General features: G+C 39.4%; 1 protein-coding gene across 1 annotated transcript in view; it reads left to right on the top strand.

The window, feature by feature from the left end:
• LHFPL6 (LHFPL tetraspan subfamily member 6) overlaps window positions 1-11,400 on the top strand; it is a 246,405-nt gene that overhangs the window by 114,903 nt on the left and 120,102 nt on the right. The window lies entirely within an intron of this gene.

The raw sequence follows: 11,400 nt of genomic DNA, 5'->3' as shown, positions 1-11,400 counted from the left end.
GAACCCACGAACCGCGAGATCATGACCTAAGCGAAAGTCGGACGCTTAACCGACTAAGCCACCCAGGCGCCCCTGGAAATACTATTTTAGCCATATCTTATAAAGCTCTCCATTGCCTGATTTTTCCAATTACCATCATAAAATTATCATTTTCCTGTGTAATTAGGCATTTTTCCAAGTTTTTTTTATTATAAAACTAATATAAGTTAGTTGGGAAAACTTAGAAATATAGGTAAAGGGGCACCTGGGTGGCTCAGTCAGTTAAGTGTCAAATCATGATCTCACGGTTTGTGGGTTCAAGCCCCGCATTAGGTTCTGTGCTGACAGCTTGGAGCCTGGAGACTGATTCAGATTCTGTGTCTCCCTCTCTTTCACTACTGCTCTGTCTCTGTCTCTAAAAAATAAATAAACATTAAAAGGGGTGCCTGGGTGGCATAGTTGGTTAAGTGTTCAACTTCGGCTCAGATCATGATCTCATGGTTCATGGGTTCAAGCCCCACATCAGGCTCTGCACTCACAGCTTAGAGCCTGGAGACTGCTTCAGATTCTGTGTCTCCCTCTGTCTCTGACCCTCCCCTGTTCACACACACACACACACTCTCTCTCTCAAAAATAAATAAACATTTAATAAATAAATAAACATTAAAAAAAAGAAATATAGGTAAAATTAAATAAGAGCAAAAACCAACCCATACACTTGTTGATAATTTACCACATATGCTCACATGGAATGATCACTAAGAGAGCACATTCTGAGCCTTAAACACACTGGAATCTACTTGCTAGAACAGAAATCGTAAAAAGCATGCTCTCAGACCAAAATGCAACTAAATCAGAAAGCTGTTTTGGCTACGCCAGCCAGGCACCCCAAAATGTAGCTTTTTTTTTTTTTTTTACCTTTTAAACTAATTTTAAATTCTATGATTCTAAGATGTGTTCTTTCACTAACATTGGTAAGAGGTAAGCTTGTAGTCTGGTTGAGTTTACTCCTTGCTAATAATCGTAACACAACGATACCACAGTTGCCTGATCCTGCTTTGATTTACCATGACCACGTGTATCTTTCTACTGGGATTTTTATTATTTTTTTATTTTTATTTTTTTAAGATNCACTAACATTGGTAAGAGGTAAGCTTGTAGTCTGGTTGAGTTTACTCCTTGCTAATAATCGTAACACAACGATACCACAGTTGCCTGATCCTGCTTTGATTTACCATGACCACGTGTATCTTTCTACTGGGATTTTTATTATTTTTTTATTTTNGGGCTCGAATCCGTGAACCGTGAGATCATGACCAGAGCCGAAGTTGGACGCTTAACTGACTGAGCCACCCAGGTGCCCCTCTCCTGGGATTTTTCTTGAGTAAAGAATGGTGGCCTTTTAAACCAAGAGGTCCCTGTAAGCAGGAAGGACTTGAGTAGCCCACACAAAGGTATTCCTGTTGTGGCATTTTGTCTAAGATCTATTCACAGGCTACCAATTAAGACATTCTTTTGGGGTAAAAATAAATACCCTTCATCTAAAGAGGTTTGGCGTCATATCCCTCCTTCTTAACAGTGCCAGAAAGGAGCCTTTCTCTTGGGACAGCAGTGGACAAATGACAAGGCCAGCTGAGAAGAAACATAGTATATAAAATAAATATTCTGCATGAACAGTATATATATATAGATAGATAGATATATGATATATCTATATATATATATGAATACAGAGGAAGATGTTAGTATAAAATTCAGATGTGAGATGTTAGTATAAAATTCGATGTGTTTTGGGAATAAGCATTTTCACTTAAATACACATAAAAACCTTTATCCAAAAGTTTAACATGACCTATCTCATAGTCTAGGTCTAATTTCAGATTCTTTTCTTCTTATATTTTCCTAATACTCTTTTCTTTCTTGAGACAAGACCTTCTTTAAATTGGCCCCTTTGGAAGAATCTGTGCCAAAATGCAAATGAGGGTTTTCTATGCTTCCCCTTATTTTTATTTATCTGTATTTTCTAGTTTGTCAAATTAACTTGTTTGCAGAATTTCCAGTAACATGAGAAAATGCTCATTTTCTACCACAAGTTGAGAAAATGAGGCTATTGTATGAAATGGGACATAAATATGCTTGGATCCGTGTTAATGGGGTTTTGGCTCTTTAGCCTGCCTCGTCCTGGCACTTATGTATTGAAGTGACATCATGTCAGTCACAAGAGGTTGTCAATGTCAGTCTGCCCTTAAAATATGTTTCCTGACCCACTACACACAGTACTGCTAACTGTTGATGCCATTTCGTTACATATTCCTTTTCTATCCTTTCCTTTTATTTGTTTTGGTTTTTCTGTCCCAAATTGTTACCACACAGTAGTTTTGCAGTGACCACAGCACAATTCTGGAAAGTTCTATAGTCCCTGCCTTACATCATGGCTGACTGAACTCTGGGGAAGGAATCAGAGACCTCCTCTGTGAATATAGATAAAGCACTTCCAGGTCTACTTCTGCCTAATTTCTGCATTATTCAGAAGATGTTTTCAGAATTATTTCCTCTTTCTCCCTCCAAAAAGACCTTTGTGTTGATTGGCTGTCTCTGTTCATGATCACTGTAGGTAGGTTTTAGCCAGGTAATTGAGCTAGATTTTTTAAAAGACCAAACACTCACACAAAGTACATTTAATCTGCAATTAGTATGCAAGTTATATAGTAATGCTTGTGCACTCAAAGGTCCAGTCTGTGCATTCTTTCAACTGTTGTTTTATTAATTACCATATTTCCAGCACTTAGCACAGTGCCTAGAACCCCACAGAGGCTCAAAAAAAACGTTTATAGTTTAGTTCTCATTACCTAAGGAAAACCCAATAAATATCTAATTGACTCCACAAAGCCTTCTGTGGATATTTTAAATTCCATTTATGTACCACTTCTCATAACTTCCATTAATTGTGGAGCTGAACATGCCCACTCCCTGTGGGGAGGATATTCGCTTCTTAGAAACCCCTTAGAAGCCCTCCCCTTCCTCCTTAGAGTGCGTATATAGCAAGTGCTCAGTAAACACCAATCAGTCTCTAGTTTGATTTTGAAAATGGGAAGACTGTCGTCGTTTTGGAATATTTTGTTAGTTTAATTCCTCTCAAAACTGGAGATCGGTTTCCAGGTTAATGGTGTTAAATTGACATTGGTTGGCTTGTCTCTTCATAATGTCATCAATTTTTGATAAAAGTTTATCCACAGCTGACGTTTAGGGAAATCAATATATAGATGATTCATGCTCGGGAAGACCATCATTGTTAGCTACCTGTTGACTCCATGACACCCTACTAAGGTGCTTCTCATAAACTACCACACGTGCTAGAATTAGAACCAAAAAATCATTTGGTCTTTCTTTTCTTCTTTCTTCCATTCAAAAGTCACACTTTCTTTCCATTTAACCAAGGGAGCAGATATATCAGCAAGCAAAAGACAACATGTTTCATCTAGGGGTGAACTCTTTGTGCTATGAAAGGGCTCTCTGGGTAACATACAGAATATTCTTCCCTTCTGGACAGCTCCCTAAGGCTGGGAAATGCAGTAACAGGGTCATGTTCCTCCTGGCAAATCTTTGTTGGGACAAAGACTTTGTAGATCAAGTTCTACTGCTAAAAATAGTATTCCATAGTTCCCATGGTAAGTTTCAAATAGAATGCGAAAAATACTTGTGAATAAGTCCCTTCCTGTGAAACCTACTCAGACAGGCAGAAAATACATAAAGTAGTATCATAAATAAGCAATGTAGTGCTGACTGTATATACAATAGTGATTTAGAGAAAGGGGAGAACCCACCCAAGATGCAATAGCTGGAAAAGACTTTGGAGTCACAGGGGATAGCGGTGTGGGGGCAGGGGGATCTGGTCATGAAATGCATCATTGGCTCAGAAGCAGAGGCTGGAGAGGGGCAGCTGGTGGGAGTGAGGTCAGGGGGAAGTGGGGATGGTTAGGTTGGCTAGAAGTGAGAAAGCCAGGTTCATGGTATGCAGCCCAGGGGAGTGGGAGTGGGGGGAAGGGAAATAAGATAGAGTTTTTAAAGTGCTGAAACCTCTCTTTAACTACCCACATTTGATCCTTTTGATTTTTACAAATATTGTCAACAGTTAATCAAACATTCCATTTACAAAACTACAAACACAAAACAAAATAGTCTCTTTTGCACTGGGGCGATGGCCCTCACATTAGATGAGACTCGAAGACTGTAGATATCATTAAACTAATACACTACCTTTAAGCTTGCGAGCCTTTGTTTGCCATCATCTTGGAGGGAAGAGGCTTCTCACAGGTTCTGGAATATTGAGCACATATATTATTGATTATTATTACTGATGTCGTTTTGCAAATATGGTTTACAAATTCTGCAGACCTGAAATTTTTTTTTTACCAGACTTCTGTTTCTAGTGATACAACAGTTGATGTAAATTATATTGGAGGCTTAAGGAATGCATTAAAAATGCACTGTGCTCTCAATTTGATTCTTATTAAAATTTTCACTTTCTCTCACCAGAATGTCCTTAGGCTCAGCTACTTTGCCAAATTCTTACTCGATCTTTAGTANGAGAGAGAGAGAGAGAGAGAGAGAGAGAGAGAGACAGCATGAATAGGGGAGGGTCAGAGAGAGAGGGAGATACAGAATCTGAAGACAGGCTCCAGGCTCTGAGCTGGCAGCACAGAGCTTGACCCGGGGCTCGAATCCGTGAACCGTGAGATCATGACCAGAGCCGAAGTTGGACGCTTAACTGACTGAGCCACCCAGGTGCCCCTCTCCTGGGATTTTTCTTGAGTAAAGAATGGTGGCCTTTTAAACCAAGAGGTCCCTGTAAGCAGGAAGGACTTGAGTAGCCCACACAAAGGTATTCCTGTTGTGGCATTTTGTCTAAGATCTATTCACAGGCTACCAATTAAGACATTCTTTTGGGGTAAAAATAAATACCCTTCATCTAAAGAGGTTTGGCGTCATATCCCTCCTTCTTAACAGTGCCAGAAAGGAGCCTTTCTCTTGGGACAGCAGTGGACAAATGACAAGGCCAGCTGAGAAGAAACATAGTATATAAAATAAATATTCTGCATGAACAGTATATATATATAGATAGATAGATATATGATATATCTATATATATATATGAATACAGAGGAAGATGTTAGTATAAAATTCAGATGTGAGATGTTAGTATAAAATTCGATGTGTTTTGGGAATAAGCATTTTCACTTAAATACACATAAAAACCTTTATCCAAAAGTTTAACATGACCTATCTCATAGTCTAGGTCTAATTTCAGATTCTTTTCTTCTTATATTTTCCTAATACTCTTTTCTTTCTTGAGACAAGACCTTCTTTAAATTGGCCCCTTTGGAAGAATCTGTGCCAAAATGCAAATGAGGGTTTTCTATGCTTCCCCTTATTTTTATTTATCTGTATTTTCTAGTTTGTCAAATTAACTTGTTTGCAGAATTTCCAGTAACATGAGAAAATGCTCATTTTCTACCACAAGTTGAGAAAATGAGGCTATTGTATGAAATGGGACATAAATATGCTTGGATCCGTGTTAATGGGGTTTTGGCTCTTTAGCCTGCCTCGTCCTGGCACTTATGTATTGAAGTGACATCATGTCAGTCACAAGAGGTTGTCAATGTCAGTCTGCCCTTAAAATATGTTTCCTGACCCACTACACACAGTACTGCTAACTGTTGATGCCATTTCGTTACATATTCCTTTTCTATCCTTTCCTTTTATTTGTTTTGGTTTTTCTGTCCCAAATTGTTACCACACAGTAGTTTTGCAGTGACCACAGCACAATTCTGGAAAGTTCTATAGTCCCTGCCTTACATCATGGCTGACTGAACTCTGGGGAAGGAATCAGAGACCTCCTCTGTGAATATAGATAAAGCACTTCCAGGTCTACTTCTGCCTAATTTCTGCATTATTCAGAAGATGTTTTCAGAATTATTTCCTCTTTCTCCCTCCAAAAAGACCTTTGTGTTGATTGGCTGTCTCTGTTCATGATCACTGTAGGTAGGTTTTAGCCAGGTAATTGAGCTAGATTTTTTAAAAGACCAAACACTCACACAAAGTACATTTAATCTGCAATTAGTATGCAAGTTATATAGTAATGCTTGTGCACTCAAAGGTCCAGTCTGTGCATTCTTTCAACTGTTGTTTTATTAATTACCATATTTCCAGCACTTAGCACAGTGCCTAGAACCCCACAGAGGCTCAAAAAAAACGTTTATAGTTTAGTTCTCATTACCTAAGGAAAACCCAATAAATATCTAATTGACTCCACAAAGCCTTCTGTGGATATTTTAAATTCCATTTATGTACCACTTCTCATAACTTCCATTAATTGTGGAGCTGAACATGCCCACTCCCTGTGGGGAGGATATTCGCTTCTTAGAAACCCCTTAGAAGCCCTCCCCTTCCTCCTTAGAGTGCGTATATAGCAAGTGCTCAGTAAACACCAATCAGTCTCTAGTTTGATTTTGAAAATGGGAAGACTGTCGTCGTTTTGGAATATTTTGTTAGTTTAATTCCTCTCAAAACTGGAGATCGGTTTCCAGGTTAATGGTGTTAAATTGACATTGGTTGGCTTGTCTCTTCATAATGTCATCAATTTTTGATAAAAGTTTATCCACAGCTGACGTTTAGGGAAATCAATATATAGATGATTCATGCTCGGGAAGACCATCATTGTTAGCTACCTGTTGACTCCATGACACCCTACTAAGGTGCTTCTCATAAACTACCACACGTGCTAGAATTAGAACCAAAAAATCATTTGGTCTTTCTTTTCTTCTTTCTTCCATTCAAAAGTCACACTTTCTTTCCATTTAACCAAGGGAGCAGATATATCAGCAAGCAAAAGACAACATGTTTCATCTAGGGGTGAACTCTTTGTGCTATGAAAGGGCTCTCTGGGTAACATACAGAATATTCTTCCCTTCTGGACAGCTCCCTAAGGCTGGGAAATGCAGTAACAGGGTCATGTTCCTCCTGGCAAATCTTTGTTGGGACAAAGACTTTGTAGATCAAGTTCTACTGCTAAAAATAGTATTCCATAGTTCCCATGGTAAGTTTCAAATAGAATGCGAAAAATACTTGTGAATAAGTCCCTTCCTGTGAAACCTACTCAGACAGGCAGAAAATACATAAAGTAGTATCATAAATAAGCAATGTAGTGCTGACTGTATATACAATAGTGATTTAGAGAAAGGGGAGAACCCACCCAAGATGCAATAGCTGGAAAAGACTTTGGAGTCACAGGGGATAGCGGTGTGGGGGCAGGGGGATCTGGTCATGAAATGCATCATTGGCTCAGAAGCAGAGGCTGGAGAGGGGCAGCTGGTGGGAGTGAGGTCAGGGGGAAGTGGGGATGGTTAGGTTGGCTAGAAGTGAGAAAGCCAGGTTCATGGTATGCAGCCCAGGGGAGTGGGAGTGGGGGGAAGGGAAATAAGATAGAGTTTTTAAAGTGCTGAAACCTCTCTTTAACTACCCACATTTGATCCTTTTGATTTTTACAAATATTGTCAACAGTTAATCAAACATTCCATTTACAAAACTACAAACACAAAACAAAATAGTCTCTTTTGCACTGGGGCGATGGCCCTCACATTAGATGAGACTCGAAGACTGTAGATATCATTAAACTAATACACTACCTTTAAGCTTGCGAGCCTTTGTTTGCCATCATCTTGGAGGGAAGAGGCTTCTCACAGGTTCTGGAATATTGAGCACATATATTATTGATTATTATTACTGATGTCGTTTTGCAAATATGGTTTACAAATTCTGCAGACCTGAAATTTTTTTTTTACCAGACTTCTGTTTCTAGTGATACAACAGTTGATGTAAATTATATTGGAGGCTTAAGGAATGCATTAAAAATGCACTGTGCTCTCAATTTGATTCTTATTAAAATTTTCACTTTCTCTCACCAGAATGTCCTTAGGCTCAGCTACTTTGCCAAATTCTTACTCGATCTTTAGTAAGAATTTAGAAGTTACGCCAAGTACCAAACAACTTTTTGGCACACGGTTTCTTATTTTAGTCACAAGCCTTTATTCAAACAGTAACTATCTAAGCGAATTGAAAAGAGAGTTTACTTTTTATTTTGTAAATCAAATTTTGATTTCTAATTTAATGAATGCATGTTTAAATAAAAGTAGATGTTCTCATACAGACTGAAAAAAAAACAAAAAAGGATAAATGCTTCATTAGGTTAAATACAATATTGATCATGTGTTTTTGCCATCATTGATTAATAGAAACAGTAAATAATCAGTTGATGGGAAAAGGTAATTTATTTTTTTTCATTTGGATGAAAATTTAAAAGTTGGCAGTAATATGTAGTCAGGACACAGACGTAAGCGCACACCGTCCCCTCTGTGATTTTTCATTTCCTGCATCGTGGAAATCTTTCCGATGGGGTAGCTGCTCCACTCAGAGGTGCTGTGATGCAGATTCAGACCTTCCTTCGTGGTGACGGGACCACATGTCCCTGCCTGTGCTCTCCCTACATGTGTGGTATGGATCCTCTGACCATCTTACCGGGACTGTCACTGCCGTCACTTCACATACGCCTTGATCATGGTGGTCTGTTGCTGTTGCTTCATGTGGGGGCCTCCCTGTGATGCTGATGGACACTTCCAGCTGTGGTCTCACCTGGGATACAGGGACACATCATGGTGCCATTGACAAGTTGGGTGCTATTCTTGGGTGTGGCTGTAAATGGTGTCTGCGGTATTCAGGGGCCACCTGGCATCATCCGTCATGAGATGGGCTGCCACGGCGGTACTCCCACGATTTTGGTGGGCACTTTAAACCATTGCCTTCTGACATTAGGGTTGGCATTAAAAACAGCAACTGAGAAGGGATTTCTCATTTCTTCATAGTTTGGTTAAAAAATCAAATTGAAAGGACTGACCCTCAACTTTGTTACTATCATAAAAGCTCTTAAGGACATCTGATCTTCTTTTTCTTTTTTTTCTTTTAAACACTGAGATTGATTCTCCATCAAGTTCAGGATCAAGCTCATGCTCTTATACATGACGAGCAAGGCTTTCATGGTCAGGCATCTACCTCCATTTCCACCTTCCCCCTCAGATTTCTCAGTTACTCTATGCTCGTACACACTGCCCTACTTGGATCTCACAGATGGTTCCTCCCACTTGATCTGCTCCCCCTCCCCCACTACCTCTCTCCATCCGTCTGTTTTGTGATTCTCCAAGGGTGGTCCTGGGACCACCTGAATCAAGATCAGATGGGAGGCTTATTAAAAACATAGATTTCTGGGTCACATCTGGGATATATTGCAGAGGGTTCTCTGGGAGAGCAGAGTGAGACTCTATCCTTAACTGGTTCCGTGTAAAATGTGAGAACCACTGATCTGCAAAACAGAGTCCTTCTTTGCAGAATCGGTTCCACTATTGTCCATCCTTCCTTGATTGTCAGGGTCTCTCCTCCCTGTGCTCACGTGGAGAAGGTCTCTCCTCTCCACCCGCTCATGTAGCATCATGTAGTATGAGATACTTCACTGACCGTGACACCTGTCTCTCCTGCCACATGTCTGTGAGCTCCTCATGGGCCAGGTCATCATCTGACAGTCCCTTTGTCCCATACTTAGCAGAAGGTCTTGTGCAAAGCAGAGTTTACTAAGTGCTTATTTATTGTTCCTTTCCAACTCAGGATTAGTGCACCATGACATTATCTTAACCCAAGTATAGCCTTTAAATTAAAGTCACACTGATGTCTTAATTTGACTCTAGAAGGGTAAGAAAGAAAGTAAAGAAACATTATTTTCTTCTTTTTTTAAGAAAAGATTCTGTTTAAACAAGTGAGGGAAAATAACACTACATTTTAAATTATGAGGTAAAAATCAAGGATGAACAAAAGCAGAAAGTCATTACCCCCTTGTCTTGCTGAGTTTCTTCGTATGTGCACGTTGGCACATGGGCCAGATCAGGAAACATGGAAACATAAGGGCACGTGAAATTGCCCTCACGAAACTGAAAAAATACTTTGCATTGTTATTTTAAACAATCCCATAAAACAGAAAAGCTGTCTCATTCAACAAGTAGACCCTTCATTCCTTTTCTATCTAAAGTGATATTACTAAACCTTTTTTAAAGGATATTTTCACCAATCACAGATACAGAATGTTCAATGCAGGGTCATAAAAAGGCACACTCATAAAATACTGGTAAGCAGAGGCTTTGTGGCAGAATTCTTCTGGTGTTATGATTGTAGTTTTATTCAGGAAGAGAAACTCTCCAGCATTGCCCTCGAATCCACGACTTGGGTTGCATAGTTATCCTTTCTTCAAACTCTGTCCCCACGTACGGAGGACATTTGGTATAATTGGAAATTTTGTGTCATATGGTCATAAGTTTTGGGAAGTTTTTTTTCTCCCCATTTCTCTTTTTGTTTCCCTAGAGAAGCAGAGAAAGAAATGAATTGGACTCAGTCTGCTCCTTAGTCATATGAAAAGAATCCAAAGGAAATTCTGAAGTAGCATCAACCTTCAAGCTGCTCTTTGCCACGGCTCTAAGTTACACGTCTAATTACACGACTTGTCCCCATGAGGATTTGTATTGCTAAAGCAAATGTGCCCTGTTGCTGTTTACATCTTTATGTAAATACAGTTCCTGTTTGGAGCTGTTGTCTTGATTCAGGTGAATGCCTGAACTTGGACACATCAACCATTCTAAGTATTCTTTCTGTAGACCACTAGCACTTTGAATGAATTCGAGTTCCGATATAATGTCAGTGGCAGTTACCATGTAACTGGACATAGTGTCTGGCTCTCATAAATTCTAAATAGTACAATTCTGTTCTGTGTTTAACTTTCTATCCCTGTCCATTGAAAGGTTATTTCATACTGACTATCAGTATGTGACAGGTTCACATCAACGACTCAAGAAGGACTTGTATCAATGAAATGAGTGAGACTGTGGTCAAGGCGACTGATAGAGGACTTCAAGAAGCTCCATTTTACCAAATCTTGTAGATTAACCTAAAAAAATGAGATTGGACAAATGTATAGTGGGAGAAGTTAAATTAAGCATAATAGCATTGTAGGGAACAGAAGCATCATATCCTTCACCTCATCTGTCATTGGCTTTCTTTCCTTCACTCTAGACTCTCTAAGGAACTCAGTGACTGTCTACAAGTTATATATAATATATGTCTCATCTTGGCATGTTGGATACACAAAATGTATTTGTGTTTAATTTGTGTGGGTGTGTGTGTGAGAGAGAGAGAGAGAGAGAGAGATCGATCTTGTATCTTCCTGTCCTTATTCTGAGAGGGTTGGGCATTTCCCTGGAGAGCTTTGGTTCTTAAGGCACACCTGTTTGAAGGCACACCTGTTTGAAGGAGAAGGTGAAGCGGCATCCA

The sequence above is a fragment of the Crocuta crocuta genome, unplaced genomic scaffold (assembly GCF_008692635.1).
Source record: "Crocuta crocuta isolate KB4526 unplaced genomic scaffold, BGI_CrCroc_1.0 scaffold190, whole genome shotgun sequence".
Classification (NCBI taxonomy): Eukaryota; Metazoa; Chordata; class Mammalia; order Carnivora; family Hyaenidae; genus Crocuta; species Crocuta crocuta.
Note: the sequence above shows the minus strand (reverse complement) of the source record. Positions and strands in the feature narration are given on the sequence as shown.